Consider the following 17,435-nt stretch of genomic DNA (forward strand, 5'->3'; position numbering starts at 1 on the left):
ACTGATATTATGGTAACGGAAACCGAAGGTCTCCTGATATGTGGGGGAGACTTAAATTTACAATTACAACCAAACTCAGACTCTTGCAATAGAAAAACCTATGAAACAAAATCCTTACATAAGAAAGTTATACACTTTTTGAGGATGTTAGTTTAATTGATATATGGAGGGACCTTTTCCCCGACAGAAGGGATTACACTCATTATTCTGCTCCCCATTCTGTATATGCAAGAATAGACTATTTCATAACATTTGGAAAAGACAAAGACAAAATAAACACCTGTGGAATTGGGACAATAGATGTAAGTGACCATGCACCTATATATTTATCTGTTGATTTTGACCTACAACCAAAGAATACTATTTGGAAACTAAATTCAAGTCTACTCAATGATCCACACTTTAAGGAACAAATTAAAAAAGAAATTGGTCTCTACTTAGAATTTAATGATAATGGAGAGGTTTCACCTCCCATTTTATGGGATACTCTGAAGGCTGTCTTAAGAGGGAAAATTATAGCGATATCTTCATATAAGAAAAGAAAGGAATAAAACATTAAAGGAATTACAGAATAGGCTGAAGGAACTAGAGAAAAAACACAAATTGAATTTGGCACAGGATACATTAGAGGAAATTAAAAAAATTAGGAATGAAATTAATAGTTTGGCTACACAAGAAATCAGGAAAAATTTGATGTTTCTGAAAGAGAGACATTATGAAAGTGGATCAAAGTCTATGAAAATACTGGCGTGGAAACTGAAGAAAAAAGATAGCAGAAAATACAATTCATAGAATTAGGGACCCAAGAACGAAAATGACAAAAAAAATAAGCTAAGTGAACTTAAAGAAGCTTTTGAAGTGTTTTACAAAACTGTATATTCCAAAGTTCCAGGGGGAAGTATAACCCAAATTGACACCTTCTTGAATTCTCTAGAGTTACCCACTTTAAGTGAAGAACAAAATAGAATGATGACTGCTGACATAACTGAAGTTGAATTAAAAGCTGCAATTAGTAAGCTTAAATTAAGCAAGTCAACAGGATCAGATGGGTATACGGCAGAGTGGTACAAAGAATTTAAAAATGAGTTAATTCCTGTTTCACTCCTTACACTGAACTGGGCTCTAAAAAAAGGCACAAGTGCCACCCAGTTGGAAGGAAGCGATAATCTCAGCTATACCAAAAGAAGGCAAGGATAAAATGGAATGCGGGTCATTTAGACCAATATCCCTTCTTAATGTAGATTATAGATTATTTACCTCCATCATAGCCAAACGATTAGAGGAGTTTCTATCCATACTGATACGTAACGATCAGACAGGTTTTATACAACAACACCAAACACAAGACAATATACGAAGGACACTTCACATTATGGATCATATACAAAAAAATAAAATTGAAGCAATAGTGATAAGCGTGGATGCTGAAAAGACATTTGATTCGGTTAATTGGAATTTTCTTTACAGAGTTTTACATAGATTTGGTTTCCAAGACACAGTTATTAAAACTATACAGACACTATATGACAATCCTACTGCTAGGATTAAAATCAATGGATATTTATCAAATAGTCTTACCCTAGAAAGGAGCACAAGACAGGGTTGTGCATGGTCACCGCTACTCTTCGCGCTATATCTGGAACCATTAGCTCAATACATCAGACAAAATGAAGATATCAGGGGAATTACTATTAAAGGGACAGAGCATAAATTGGTTTGTTACGTGGATAACATTTTGATCAATCTAGAGCAACCAACATACCCTTTACCTAAATTGATGCAATCCTTTGAACAATATGGTCAATTATCAGGATACAAGATCAACATAGATAAAACCCAATTACTTTCATATTACTATAGCCCACCAAGAGAAATTGAAAGTAGATATCCCTGGGCATGGCAAACAGAGTCTTTTAAATATTTGGGCATCATTATGCCAAAATATTTGGCAAAATTATCAGAATGTAATTATCAGCCTTTATATAAAAAAATTAAGGAAGATATGGCAAGATGGAATCTGATTCCTTTTTTCAGTCTCAGTTCAAGGATTGAGTCTATTAAAATGAATATACTGCCCAGACTGTTATATCTCTTTCAGACCCTACCAATAGAGATCAATCAAAATCAATTCAATGAATGGAACAAGATGTTATGAAGGTATATTTGGCAGGGTAAAAGGCCTAGAGTTCATCTCAAAACTTTGCAATTAGCAAAGGAAAAGGGGGGATGGGGCCTACCTTCTCTTAGAGATTATTATTTTGAAGCACAGTTGAGAGCTGTGATATGTTGGTGCAACCCATCATATGACACTCAATGGAAAAACATTGAGGAGCGGGTACTTCCCATCCCCATACAAGAAATTTTGGCTGATAACAACCTGCAAAGGTACATAAATACTATTGATAACCCATGGGTGAAATTGACCCTTAAAATATGGAAAACTACTATAAAAGAATATAATCTAGAGGGAGATATTGCAATTCTTAAATGATGTGCGTATGACTCGGATTTTACACCAAATAAATTGGATGCTAGATTTAAGGACTGGGCAGCTAAAGGAATAACAGTTCTTTGCAACATAATGAAAGAAGGAACACTGTTCAGTTTTGAAATGCTTAAAGATAAACACTTATTAGAAAAGCAAGATTTTTATTGGTATTTACAGATGCGACAATATGTTAATAAGAGGCTTAAAAATGTAACCAAGGCAAGTACATGCTTGATAGAGCTATTTAGAAAAGCATATAATTCAGATAACGGTAGTAGAATCATTTCAAGCATGTATAGGGAGTTGTCAAATCTTAAAACACATTCAACTTCATACACTAAAACAAAATGGGAGAAGGAAGGAGGGATAATTATATCTGAGGAAGAATGGACAACAATATGGAGATATCAATGGAAGTGTACCAGTTCACAGAAATGGAGGGAGTTTGGATGGAAAAACTTGATAAGATATTTTATTACACCCTCTCAGAAATCCCATTATGATAGTAACCTCCCTGTTTGCTGGAGAAGTTGTGGAAATCAAATGCATATCATTATCATATTTTTTGGGACTGCCCTACAAGACATCTTTAAATATGAAATACCCTTAGAGAGTAAGACCATATATTTTGGATATATACCTCAAGAATGGCTGAAAAGAAATAAATATTTAATGAATATACTGTTGGTGGCTGGTAAAAAGACTCTTACTAGGAAATGGTTATCACAGGAGAGCCCAACTTTAAATGCATGGATGGAAATTACAATGGACATTTACAAAATGGAGAAGAAAACAGCATCTGTTAATCATAAGCTGGAACAATTTGATTCATACTGGGAAAAATGGTTTAACTACATAATGCCTCATAGGCCTGATTTTATTCTCACAAATCAATGAATATGTTGTAAAAAAAGATCACTCCCTATTTGTACATAGTTTTTCCCTTTTGCTTGTTTTTTCTCTCTACTCTTTTCTATAAGTGTATACCTGAGATAAATACTATGTGGAGATTTGTGACATATATGATTATATTATATATATATCTGAAATAAATCTTATGGAAATATTTGTTTGATGATGAACTTCAATAAAAAAAAAATACAAAAAGAAAGGCAAGATGTGTACCGTCTGAAATTTAAGAATGTGAATGATCATGAATGAAAGAAAAGATGGAATGGGGTCTTGATAACATTGATGTTGGGAGGAATGTTTCCTCAGTTCAACCAATCTGGAACTTGAGGTCACTATTTAAAAAAAGGGGCACCCCATTTAAGGTAAAAGTGAGCTTTTCCTTGCTGAAGCTAGTGTGTTTTGAAAGTTTAGTGAAAGCAAAGTCTATGAATACTTTTTTAAATGGGATTGATAAACAAGGGGGAGGGGAGTTAAAAGTCACCAGGGGTCAGTGGGAATGTGAAGTTCAAGTTGGAATCAGATCAGCCATAACCTGAATGGCAGAGCACGTTCAAGAGTTTAAGTGGCTTACTCCTGGTCTTAGTTCATGTGATCATATGTTTGTCATTACCAAGAATGTTAGAGTAATAGTGCCTTGTTCTGCACAGTGGTGCCATATACTTTATGGCCATGCTTCTACTAATGCTGTAGTTCAGATTTCAGCTCTATCACTGAAGAATTTCTTCATAGTAAAGGGAAGTCAAATTTGGACGACTCATTCTGACATTCAGCATTCGGGTATTGAACCTAAGAAAATACCTTGAGAATTTGCCTTTAAAGGGTAAAATGGTCTGCATCCAAATAAAATACAACATCACCAAAAAATCAGTTAAAATGGTAAAATGAAAGTTGTACAGGAATTGAGGCTATAACCATCAAACTGTCAAATCATGAAAAGAAATCTTTTTACAGAGAATTCTGGAGGTTAAAAAACAGCATAAGTTGGTTTTGTCTTCCACAACCAAACATTGAATTAGCATACAACACATTACCTTATAAAATGAAACTAAGAAACCACTGTTTAGTCTATAAATAAATGTCTAGCATGAAGCACTAGAAACATGTTGATAGGCTGCGATTCTTTGTGTTGTTTAATGAAAATCTGAGTTTTACATATATCAATATGTAAGCCTTCCTATTTTTCTATACATAAAAATTGTAATTTTCAGCTATAATATTATAATACTAAAGAGTTCTAAACCATTAAGATAAGATACAAGCGTGTATAATATGTAATTATTCAGTACCTGTAAATCACTGTCACTTGTAACAAAGCAAAATTTCTCATTAGGATTTGCTTTTCTAAGTACAATCCGAATCAGATAAGTGGGACCATTGATCTTCTACCTCTTAGGCATTCCCTTAGGATCAAGGATGATTTTTTTTGCTTTTTAAAAAAATAGTTTATTATTAATAAAAATTATCTATAAAAATAAATATTTTAGTTAAAATTTGCTTCCTTTCTGGTTCTTTGGGTTTTGAGGTAACTAAGGTAACAATGTAGGAGTGGTAAACTTTCCCAAAGATGGAGTAAGAAGATATCTGATGGAGCGGCCAGGTGAATGGTTTGTTAAGTGATGTGCTCCTTCTGTAATCCAAGGTATGGGCAAGGGATTTGAGGAAGCCAATGGGATTACTGAATTTTTTTAAAGAGTTTTTGATTACATCCATTAATTTTTTCCACTGTTCGCTTCCCCTGACAGAGCTGAGAAGAGAGAGACTGCTTGAGGGTCTGATGTGGGGTATGAGAATGACATGGCCTGTCTATTGAAGCCAGGTGAGTGCTATTAGAGGCCGAGTGCTGGGTATGTTGGTCAGGAAGATGAGGCTGACATTGGTTTGCTTATCCTGCCAGTGGGTTTTACAAAGACAGGTTTGTGGTATCTCTCCAATACTTTCAGATACTTGAAGTAGTTAGTCTAGGTCTCAGATGCATTGTCTTGACAAGCTGAAACTAACTTAATATAGAAGCTGTTATTTCTATAGTGGGTCATTGGCAGCAGCCAGAGCAGTACCGGTTTTGTATCTATGGAAAGTCATGGCCCTACCCTCTGTGAAAGATGAAACTTAGCATACTCCTCATGTTGCACTGAGGGCCATAAGGTACTGAATATACTGCAGTAGAAAACTTCAATGCCCATCACAAGAGTGGCTTAGTAACACTGCTGCTGACCAAATTGGGCACAGCGGCAAAGCTGAATCTGCAGCAGGCTTGAGAGAAACTATTTAAGGATAAACTGCATGACCTCATTCTCATCAGGCTAGTTACTATACATGCACAGTATCTGCGCATCCCAGTAAAGGTTGGAGACATCACTATACTATCACTTCAGAAGCAAAGCCTACCTTCACATGAGGGCACCCTCCAGAGTATCATTCAGCACTAATGCATGTTAATTGAGATAGATTCAAATCAGGTCCAGCAAACCAAAGCTGAGCCACAACAATTAATAACCAACCCTAGGAGCATCATCTCCCTTGCTCTATCAGCTCTAGTTCAAAGTTCAAAGTAAATTTATTATCAAAGTACATATATGTCACCATATACAACCCTGAGATTTATTTTCATGCAGGCATTCATGGAAGAACAAAGAAATACAATAAAAAACTAAAAACTACTCACAAACAATGTGCAAAAGAAAACTGCAATAAATAATTAATAAGTAAATAAACAATACCGAGAACAAGAGTTGTAGCATCGATGAAAGTGAGTCCATAGGTTGAGGAATCAGTTCTGGGTTGAAGTGAGTGAAGTTATCCACGTTGATTCGGGATGGTTGAAGAATAATAACTGTTCCTGAACCTGGTAGTGTGGGACCTAAGGCTTCTGTCCCTCTTTCCCAATGGCAGCAGCATGAAGTGAGCGTGACCTGGATGGTGATGATGGATGCTGCGTTCTTGTGGCAGTACTCCTTGTAGATGTGCTTAATGGTCGGGAGGACTTCGCCTGTTATAGACTAGCATTTTTCCATTTTTGGGCATTGATGTTTCCACAGCAGACAGGAATCACTCCACTGTATATCTTTTGACAAAGGTTTAGATAACATGCCAAATCCATTGAATGTAAAACCATTGCAGGCATTTTCAAAAGATAATGCCTCCATCAGTAAGGCCCCTCATCACCTGGGACATGCCCTCTTCTCATCATGGAGGAGGGTCAGGAGCCTGAAGATCCATACTCAATGTTTTATGAACAGTTTCTTCCCTCTAACATCAGATTTCTGAACAATCCATGAACCCATGAACACTACCTCACTATTTCTCTTTTCCACTACTTATTCATTCACTCTGCACTGAACCATCTCTGCAACTGTGGACTCACGTTCATGGACTCTGCAGTTCATGTTCCAGGTGCTTTTTGCCTCTACCATCATACCAGGCAGCACATTCCAAGTATCCTCAACACTCTGAGTAGAAAATTTACCCCTCACATCCTCCTCAAACCTACCCCCTCTCACCTTCAATACATGCCCTCTGGTATTAGACATTTCCACCCTAGGAAACAGATACTCCCTGTATATTTATCTATACCTCTCATAACCGTATAAACATCTATCAGATCTCACCTCAGTCTCCACCACTCCAAAGAGAAAACCCAAGTTTATCCAGCCTCTCATGACAGCACATACCTCTAAACCAGGTAACATTGTGGTAAACCCCTTCTGCGCATTTTCCAAAGCCTCAAAATCCTTCCTATAATGGGGAGACCAGAACTACAATGCAATACTCCAAATGTGATCTAACCAGAGTTTTATAAATTTGCAATAAAACCACTCGGCTTTTGAACACAATGCCTTAACTTGTAAAAGAAAGCATTGCATAGCCTTCTTAACCACCTTATCGACCTGTGTAGCCAGTTTCAAGAAGCTATGAACTTGGATCCCAGGTTTCTCTGCTCAGCAACACTGTTAAGGATCTTACCCTTTACAATGTACTGTCTCCCTGCATTTGCCCTACCAAGGTGCAACAGCTCTCATTCACCTGTGTTAAACTCCATCTGCCATTTCTCTGTCCACATCTGCACATTGTATTCTTTGCCAGTCTTCTACACCAATGAAGGAGGTAAGAGATAAGATTGCTGGGGCCTTGACCAGTATCTTTGTGTCCTCTCTAGGCACAGAGGACTGGCGAGTGGCTAATGTTCTACCTCTATTTAAGAAGGGGAAATCCTGGAAGCTATAGACCGGTGAGTTTCCAGTCAGATGTAGGGAAATTGTTGGAGAAAATTCTTAGGGATAGTATATATGAGTGTTTGGAAGCCCATGGTCTAATCAGGGAGAGGCAGCATGGCTTTGTGCGTGGCAGATCGTGTATCACCAACTTGATTGAGTTTTTTGACAAGATGATGAGAGAGTTTGATGAGTGGTACGGCAGTGGATGATGTTTACATGGATTTTAGGAAGGCGTTTGTCAAAGTCCCTCATGGGAGGTTAATCCAAAAGATTTAGATATGGGATCCGTGGCAAATTAGCTGTTTGGATTCTGAACTGGCTTGCACATAGAAGACAGGAGGTAGTAGTAGGAGGTAGGAGATTTATTTGAGCTGGAGGTCTGTAGTTAGTGGAGTTCTGCGGGTATCTGTGCTGGGACCTCTGCTGATTGTGATATATATATATATAAATGACCTGGATGAAAATGTAGATGGGGAGTTCAGTAAACTTGTTGATGATACCTCAAATTTCTCAGACAATTTCTTCAAATCAGCTACATATGCTGAAATGGACTCCCCTTCCTTTTCATTCTGATTATGAAACCTAATATCTAAGCAATGTTTGAATTTAATTTCTGCCAAAAACAAATCAATTGTCCTTCAACCATTAATAAGTGTTTTTTGTTCCAGCAAGTCATGGATGTGAGCACAAGAAATGAGGCAAACAAGAGACTCAATATGGTAGGACTACCACAGAGCTAAGGGGAGTTCATCGTTACATTATACCAAGTTACTCCAAATGCCTGTTAAGTCATAGATCAAAATAAAATACACAAACAAAGTGAAACAAAAATTCTTCCATTCCGAAGTTTGATTTATGACCTAAAACCACATCTGGTTGTTAACTTCCAGTATAAACTGTAACTTTTTGTATTATGGTCTAACCACAGCTCCATCTTCTGCTTTTGAAAGCAAGTAACTATCAAGTATAATAATAATTAGAACCAAACTAAGCAGATTGCTAAATGAGATGTTGGGTCAGACCTTCCACTGTGTCCATATTGAAGGTTGCCTGCCCCTGAGATTTGTTGTTGCTTCAGTGTGGTAGCCAGGGCAGCCTTACACTGGCAGTCTGTATGGGAGCATGCAGCATAAGGACTGCCTCAGCACAGATAATGGCTGTTCTCACACAAACTATCTGACAGCCTCAAGGCCCTGTCTCCAGGCCGGCCCTGTGTTACAGCTGTTGGTCTTACTCGTGAATATCCTTGACATCGAAGGCTTGTTAAAAATCTGAAGTTTGTTTGATAAATTAATGTTCCGCTCTTAAAACACCAATACACACATTTAGGCAGTAAAATCAATGAAAAGCATTTAAAATAATTTAAATAAATAAACCTTTCATCCCAGCAGCCACCTCCTCCCAATCATTTGAATGGGTTCTGCTTTATGTTGCTGAGGTTCAGCCCTATGTAGGCTCACCAGGTAAGTTTCCCAGCCTGAGAGCTGAGAGGTCCGTAGAAGAACTCACTGCTCAATGGACTCCGTGAAGAGCCTGGGATTTCCAGATACATCTTACTATTATTGCTACTGCCAGCATGGAAGGTCTACCCTGTTACCACAAAAAGACATTGTTCTTAACTATGTGAAGTTACTCCGAGTTTAGCTCTTTTTCCACCTGGAAGCATCTTTCCCCTTCTCCACTGAGGTGGAACATGACTGGAAGGCTGTGCATAACGCTTGGCTAAATCTGTCATATGCCACTTAGTGCACACATTTGCTAATATTGTTAACAGCTCCCTGTTCTCACTGCATGTTTCCTCTTCAAATCTGTTGTAATCATCTGTCTCCTCAAATATGTGAGCGTTAACACCTCTTCTGTTGCAAAATGCTACCTACTTCCACCATCACTTTTTCTCCAATGTCTATAAGTGAGTTTTACTCTCATTTTTACCTCATCCTTTCACTTAAACCTATCAATCGGGTCTCTGTGCACACCACATAACCAAAGTAGCTTTTTCCAACTTTGTGTGACAAAGGTCATCTAACCCTCTACACCCTCCTCAAGCTGTCTGCACCTTTCTCCTCAACAACTCTGCCATCATTCACCTGTTTATTTTATCCAGCCATTCATACCCAAAGAATCACCTCTAACAGCTTCTTCTTACATTTCCATACTATAGTCTCTGTTTAAATGACATTTGATAGATTCAGCCAAATGTCTGCATTGTTTTCCAGTCACATTCTCACAGTGGAAAAGGCAAAACATGTTTCCAGTTGAAAAAACCTTGACTCAGAGTTAACTTCACAGAAGCAGAGAGCATGTATCTTTGCTCTAACAGGCACACCAGTGGCAATAATCCTAAGATGTATCGGCTAAATGTGTGTTTCAGTCTTTCAAAAAGAAAACATTAATTTTTCAAACAAATTTCAATTTTTTAATATACCTTTTGCTGCTCACACAGGCTGCCGAGAAACTCCATCTTATATATGATCCCAAGATGAGTGTCAACCAAATATCTATTTCTCCATCTGTAATCATCTCCACCCCTGCATTCATTCACTGATATTAAAACCTTAATCCATGTCTTTATACTTCTAAATCTGACTATTCCAGCATGTTTGAGTGTTATTCCAGCTGGATTGGAAGTTATGTAATGAACCAGAGGTGATTAGGGAGCTTAAGATAAAAGAACCCTTAGGAGGCAGTGATCACAATATGATTGAGTTCAACTTGAAATTTGATAGGGAGAAAGTAAAGTCTGATGTAGCAGTATTTCAGTGGAATAAATGAAATTACAGTGATAAGAGAGAGGAGTCGGCCAAAGTAAATTGGAAGGAGATACTGGCAAGGAAAACAACAGAGCAACAGTGGCATGAATTTCTGGAAAAATTAGGAAGGTGCACTACAGATGTATTACAAAAACAAAGAAATCCACAAATGGCAAAATAGTACAACCATGGCTGACAAGTGATGTCAAAGGTAATGTGAAACTAAAATAGATGACATACAGCAAAGCAAAAATTAGTGGGAAAATAAAGGATTGGGAAGCTTTTAAAAACCTACAGAGAGCAACTAAAAGAATCATTAGGGCAGAAAAGATGAAATATGAAAGCAAGCTAGCAAACAATATCAAAGTGGATAGTAAAAGTTTTTTCAAGTATGTAAAAAACAAAGAGAGATGAGAATTGATATAGGACTGCTAGAAAATGAGGACAGAGAAATATTAATAGGGCACAAGGAAATAGTAGATGAACTAAATGAGTATTTTGCATCAGTCTTCACTGTGGAAGACACGAGCAGTGTGCCAGATGTTGAAGGGTGTGAGGGAAGAGAAGTGGGTGCAGTTACTATTACAAGGTAGAAGGTGCTCAAAAGCTGCAAGGCCTAAGGGTACATAAGTCACCCGGGCCAGATGAACTACACCCTAGGGTTCGGAAAGAGGTAGCGGTAGAGATTGTGGAGGCATTAGTAATGATCTTTCAAAACTCATTGGACTCTGGCATGGCACCAAAGGACTGGAAATTTACAAATGTCACTCCACTCTTTAAGAAAGGAGGAAGGCAGCAGAAAGGAAATCATAGACCAGTTAGCCTGACCTCAGTGGTTGGGAAGATGTTAGAGTCAATTGTTAAGGATGAGGCTATGGAGTACTTAGTGACACAGGACAAGATAGTACTAAGTTAGTATGGTTTCCTTAAGGGAAATCTTGCCTGACAAACCTGTTGAAATTCTTTGAGGAGATTGCAAGTAGGATAGTGGATGTTGTATGTTTGGACTTACAGAAGGCGTTTGACAAGGTGCCACACATGAGGCTGCTTACAAACTTAAGAGCCCATGGTATTAAAGGAAAGTTACTGGCAATGGTTAGAACATTGGCTGATTGGTAGGAGGCAGCGAATGGGAATAAAAGGATCCTTTTCTGGTTGGCTGCCAGTGACTAGTGGTGTTCCGCAGGGGTCACTGTTGGAACCATTTCTTCTTATGCTGTATATCAATGATTCAGATGATGAAATAGATGGTTTTGTTGCCAAGTTTGCGGATGATATGAAGATTGGTGGAGGGCAGGTAGCGTTGAGGAAAGAGGTAGGCTGCAGAAGGCCTTAGACCGATTAGGAGAATGGACAAGAAAGTGGCAAATAAAATACAATGTTGGAAAATGCATGGTCATGCACTTTGGTAGAAGAAACAAATGTGGAGATAATTTTCTAAATGGAAAGAAAATCCAAGATTCTGAGTTGCAAATGGACTTGGGAGTCATTGTGCAGAACACACTAAAGGTTATCTTGCATGTAGAGTCAGTGGTGAGGAAAACAAATGCAATGTTAGCATTTTCTTCAAGGGGTGTAGAATACAAGAGCAGGGATGTGATGCTGAGGCACTGGTGAGGCCTCACCTTGAGCGTTGTGAACAGTTTTGGACTTCCCATCTCAGAAAAGATGTGTTGGCATTGGAGAGGATTCAGAGGAGGTTCACAAGGATGATTCCTGGAATGAAAGGGTTGTCGTATGAGGAACATTTGATAGCTGTGGTCTGTATTCGCTGGAATTTAGAAGGATGAGGGGGGATCTCATTGAAACCTTTCAAATGTTGAGATGCGGAGGAATTTCTTTAACCAGAGGGTGGTGAATTTGTGGAATTTATTACACAGGCAGCTGTGAGGCCAGGTTATTGGGTATATTTAAGGCATAGATTGACAGGTTCTTGATTGGGCACAACATTAAAGGTTACAGGGAGAAGGCCAGAGAGTGGGATTGAGAAGGGAAAAGAAAGGATCAGCCATGACTGAATGGCGCAGCAGACTTGATGGTCCAAATGGCCTAATTCTGCTCCTATGTCTTATGGTCTTATGTTCTAATCTGCCTCCCCAATATATGGCTTCAATTCCCAACAGGACCCAATTCCAAAAGTGTGCCTGTATTGTGAATCACTACTCTGGTCTGTTTTCACAGATGCTGCCTGACCTGCAGACTTTCAGTTTTTATTGCAGATTTTCATGATCTAGAACTAGGTCTGTTCACCTATTATCCCTGTGCCTTTATAAAGCAAGGTAATGAGAGATCTAAATGATTTTCTTCTTTGCTGTAGGAGTCAGCAGCACTCATGTTTACAGTGATGAAAAGCTTTGAGAGGTTGGTCATGGCCAGAATCAACTCCTTTTATCTGTAAGGACCTGGAGCCACTGCAATTTGCCTATCACCTCAGTAGGTTTACGGCAGACACAATCTCAATGGCTCTTCACAGGGCTTTAGAACACCTGGACAATACAAACACCTATGTCAGGATGCTGTTTATTAACAATAGCTCAGCGTTTAACAGCACCATTCCCACAGTCCTGATTGATAAGCTACAGAACCTGAGCCTCTGCAATTGGGTCCTCAACTTCATAACTGGAAGACCACAATCTGTGCGGATTGGTGATAATATCTCCTCCATGCTGATGGTGAGCAGTGGAACACCTCAAGGGTGTGCTTAGCCTACTGCTCTATTCCCTCTATACCCGTGACCGTGTGGCTAAGTATAGCTCAAATACCATCTATAAGTTTGCTGATAATGCAACCATTATTAGTAGTATTTGTTGGAGATGAGAAGGCATACAGGAGTGAAATATATCAGCTAGTTGAGTGGTGTTGCATCAGCCAGCTAGCACTCAATGTCAGTAAGATTAAAGAACTGATTGTGGACCAGGAAGGGCAAGACGAGGGAACATGAACTGATCCTCATCGAGGGATCAGGAGTGGAGTGAGTGAGCAATTTCAAGTTCCTGGGTGTCAAGATCTCTGAGGATCTAACCTGCTCCCAACATACTGCTACAGCTATAAAGAAGGCAAGACAGCGGCTATACATCATTAGGAGCTTGAAGAGATTTGGTTGGTCAACTAAGACACTTGGAAACTTCTATAAATGTACTATGGAAAGCATTCTGACAGGCTGCATCACTGTCTGGTACATGGGGGGTGGGGGTTGGGGGAGCCATACTCCACAGGACTGTAAGAAGCTACAGAAAGTTGTAAAATTAGGCAGCTCCATCTTGGGTACTGGCCTCCGTAGTATCCAAGACATCTTCAAGGAGTGGTGCTTCTGAAAGGTGACGTCCATTATTAAGGACTCCCATCACCAGGACATGCCCTCTTCTGATTGCTAGTGTCAGGAAAGAGGTACAGAAGCCTGAAGGCACCCACTCAGTATTCAGGAACAGCTTCTTTCCCTCTGCCATACAATTCCTAAATGGATGTTGAACCCATGAACACTACCTCACTTTTCAAAATATATATTATTTCTGTTTTTGCACTAGATTTAATCTATTCAATATGCATATATATCTACTTACTGTAATTGATTTACTTATTTATTTTTTTCTTTCTATATTATCATATATTGCATTGTTCTGCTGCAGCTAAGTTATAATGGTGATAATAAACCTGATTCTGATTCTGGGTCTCTGAGAATCTATGTAATAGGCTTTCTTGATTGTATAGGGACACTGACTGTAAAAACAAAACAAAATGATATGAGAATCTCTACCGCCTGTTATGCTACTGGCATTTAGTAATGAAGTTCCTCCATCTATGGTGGTGTTCAGAACTTCTTTCATTTTGTCAGTAGCCCAGTTTTCATTGCTGTCAGTCATTCAAGTTCCAGTTGGAGACTCAGGAATACAGTCGCCCTCAGATGTAGGAGGATTCTTCATTCTGTTTTGTAGCAGTTTTGTTTTACCAGTCAGGATTGTTAGCTTTGAGCTGAATCCCTGAGCCTGGAGGACCAGAGAACCACTCTTAGTCTGGCCTCTACACTTATTCCTGTTTGACCTGTGTGACCCTACCAAGAGCAAAAGCATAAAGCCCTGATTCCAAACAAAATAGTCCTCAGTATCATTGAGACACTCAACCTTCCAAACTCTACAACAAGGTTGTGGTGCTCTTGGAAGTATACAAGAATTTGTAGGTATTTTATTGGAAAATTATGAGAAGATATTGGAGATTCCATGTAGAGCTGTAATTGCAGGGTGGTTTGAGTCGGATACCCACTTAATGTTTATGTTCAAAGTAAAAAAAAAAGAGATTTAAATAGGATGTGTGGCATGAACTCACCCACTCTGCAATCCAGGTTACTTCATTTGTTTGTGTCTCAATATCTCTCTGTGCTTTATCTAATTGGCACATTTTTGCGGCCTCAGCGTGTTATCTTAAGAACAATTTGTTCACTGCCTTTAGTGCAGATATGAATCACAGAGATGAACTTCGAGGAAGTTCTGCAGAGTGAAAGCAAAGAGCTAAAGAGAAGTCACGTTCTCCTGTTTAGTGACTGACAGCTTTTCTATTTTGTTGGGGTTGAAGCTAATATGACCCATGTTCAAATGGTTTGAAGGTTGGATAAAAAATTTAATAAGTGCCTTATTGAAAATGGGTTTCTCCATTATAAATGAAAGCAGAAGTATTGATTATGAATGACATTTGACTAGGATGTATAATGTGTGATGTAGGGTCAGATTCCAAGTTTGGTTCCAAGGTTGTCAAGCCGAGGAGTGGTGGTGGGAACAAGCTCCCACTACCTAAAAGTTCTTCTCATGGCATACGCCTCAAATAGCCTCTGACAACCAAGTCCAACTCCTGGCCTTCTCGTGTGGCTTAGCCTCTAAGCCCGGCGGAACTGTTTCTACTGACAGAAGAAGGGGCGAAGGCGGGTCCTGGTGCCTTAAAGCCAGTGCTTCGGGTAGATGGAGCTCGTCAGTCTGGGAAGGCAGTCCGTCTAAGAGAGGGAAAACTCTGATTTCAAACCTCCGCTGCCTTGTGGCCATACCCACTTATGGAAAAGGCTTCAGGAGTAAACCCTGAGGACAAATCCAGAGCTGGAGTCCCTAAGGCAGTCCGACGTTGTCTTCAACCTCGTTCTGGCAACTCCTGCGATGACACTGGTGCCAAATTGTATCGGCCCTTGCCCTTCCCTTGGACAACATTGGTGGCGTGGAGAGGGGAGACTTGCTGCTTGGACAACTGCCGGTCTTCCATACATCCTTGCCCAGGCCTGCGTCCTGGAGAAGACACTTGCAAGACTTTCCAGGCACAGATCCATGGTCTTGCAAGACTAATAGATGCCATCCAGGGTTAGATAATCAATTCTTCAATAGAGTTAGGAATTCAGAATGTTCCATTAGGTGATATGGCACTGAAGTAGGCTATTCATACTATTGTTCCTATAGAAGATCTCTACAACTACCAATTATCAAATTCTCGCTGTCCTTTCCACATAACTGCATTTTCTTTTCTTCTTGAGCAATTTTGTTTTTGAAAGTTCCGTTCCCCCATTTAGATAATGTATTCCACTTGCAGGGAAAAGCAAATTGGCTACTCGCTAATAATTTTAGATTTGTCTTCTCCGGTTAGCAATCTTGTTGTATTGTGTGTCAGCCTCCGTTAGTCTCGATAGACCATGGATTTGCACTTTGGAAAGTTTCCAGGGCGCAAACCTGGGCAAAGTTTTTTTTATGGAAAACCAGCAGTTGCCCAAGCTGCAAGTCTCCCCTCTCCATGCCACCAATGTTGGCCAAGAGAAGGGCAGTAGGACCCATACAGCTTGGCACCAGTGTTGTCGCAGAGCAATGTGTGGTTAAGTGCCTTGCTCAAGGACACACACGCAGCCTCAACCAAGGCTCGAACTAGCGACCTTCAGATCACTAGACGAACCACTTGGCCACGCGCCAATGCCTTGTTGTATTACTCGCTATCTAAATCAAAAAAAACCTTTGCAAAATAGTAAAATTGTCTTGATGCACTAAGTGCCTGCTTGACATCTTGAACACTTTTTCCACCTCTCCCCATATACTCACCCAGGCCTCATTCCCTTTAAGCTCATTGAAGCCCCGTTTCACATTTCCCATCTAAACACACCAGTGCGGTGTTTCTCACTCTCCCTTTAAACACACTCAGGCCCTGTTTCACACACTCCCTGTAAACACACCAGGGCTCTGTTTTGCACACTCTAAACACACGTTTTCCTTTAAACACCTGTTTCCCATTCATGCTTTAAACAGACTGGGGCCCCACTTCAGGCATTGACTTTAAATTCACTAGATTATCTGGAAAGTCTATTGCACTACACTGTAACATCTTTAAAAAAGTGATTTAAAAGCATATTGAGGTATTAATAGGAGTAATATGCAATTGTCTGTAAAACCTGCCAATCTAACATCACCAAGGTCCTGAGGGTGTTAGATTTTGAAAGCTTTACTGTGCTGAACTCCATCAAATTTCTCTGGCTTGCTATGTTATGGGATGAATAATGCTATTCCTTCCATTCAACTTAAGATCCTCAACGCTTCTACTTTAAAATACTTACGTCTATAAACCCTACGTTTTAATGTTCATGCATCCCATTTAAAAGATGGCCAATTGGGTTATTGGTGTGATTAATGTCAGTGAGTCAGGATGTGTCCTTGCACACGGGCAACACATTAAACACATGAAACTGCAGCACTACAGAGCGCAAATCAATCTCTTTCATTTATAGAACTCCTTATCAGTCTTTTCTCCAAAATGACAACTCCAAATCCCTCTTTATTCTGTTTTGTTTTGTTTTGGAAGGATGGAATGCAACTTTACAAAGTATCAACACACTTAATTTAAAAAGTGGGTCAAATTCACAATGGTGCATTTGTTTATAATTTGTGTAAATAAGATTTGTTTGTTGCTCTTACGTGTGTAACTTAGCAGGTTAAATGTTTCAAATATCCTAAAGAATTGGCTGAAGAGAAATACTCTTTCTGTTCAGCTGCAGAAAGATTCCATTGCTAATATTCCTGCAAAAAAAATTAAATTGCAACTTCAGGTAGCCTGTGGATCTATAAA

The 17,435-nt window shown here is 39.2% G+C and overlaps 1 long non-coding RNA gene across 1 annotated transcript in view; it reads left to right on the forward strand.

Annotated features, from left to right (window-relative positions):
• The window catches only part of LOC140737488 (uncharacterized), a 68,870-nt gene extending 60,506 nt beyond the window's left edge, over window positions 1-8,364 (forward strand). The window contains exons 2-3 of the long non-coding RNA XR_012101168.1: window positions 5,143-5,216; window positions 8,280-8,364. This is a non-coding gene — a long non-coding RNA (uncharacterized lncRNA). The remainder of the gene's footprint in view (window positions 1-5,142; window positions 5,217-8,279) is intronic.
• The last annotated feature ends 9,071 nt before the right edge of the window (window positions 8,365-17,435 follow it).

The sequence above is a fragment of the Hemitrygon akajei genome, chromosome 13 (genome assembly GCF_048418815.1).
Source record: "Hemitrygon akajei chromosome 13, sHemAka1.3, whole genome shotgun sequence".
NCBI classification, from domain to species: Eukaryota; Metazoa; Chordata; class Chondrichthyes; order Myliobatiformes; family Dasyatidae; genus Hemitrygon; species Hemitrygon akajei.